The sequence below is a fragment of the Crocodylus porosus genome, unplaced genomic scaffold (assembly GCF_001723895.1).
Source record: "Crocodylus porosus isolate Cpor-Errol unplaced genomic scaffold, CroPor_comp1, whole genome shotgun sequence".
Taxonomy (NCBI): Eukaryota; Metazoa; Chordata; order Crocodylia; family Crocodylidae; genus Crocodylus; species Crocodylus porosus.
The window spans coordinates 174,998,126-174,998,555 of record NW_017728906.1 but is presented as its reverse complement, the minus strand read 5'-3'; positions in this window follow the sequence as shown (position 1 = coordinate 174,998,555).

Here is a 430-nt window from a genome sequence, read left to right as displayed (position 1 = left end):
CAAGGTGGAGAACCTTGCATTTTTCGGTGTTAAACACCATCAGGTTCTCGTCTGCCCATTTGCTGAGCTTGTCCAGGTCAGCCTGGATCACCTGCCTATCTTCTGGCGTGGATGCCAATACAGGGCTGGGCAAAATGTGGCTCGGGCTGGATGTGGCCTGCCAAACCATTCTATCCGGCCCACAGCGCCCCTAAAAAATCTAGAAAATTAATATTTATTTGGCCCTGGTTGCCTGTCATGCCGCCCTCGATGGCTTGCCAAAGCTCAGTAAGTGGCCCTCCACCTGAAATAATTGCCTGCTCTTGTCCTAATACCATGTGAACAGCTGTCCTCTGCTGGAATACTCTGAGGCCGCAGCATGCAGTCTGTGAAGTGTACAGGTAACTGAAGAGGGGAATCATAGCTGGAGTTTCGCTACCAGTCTGCTCCA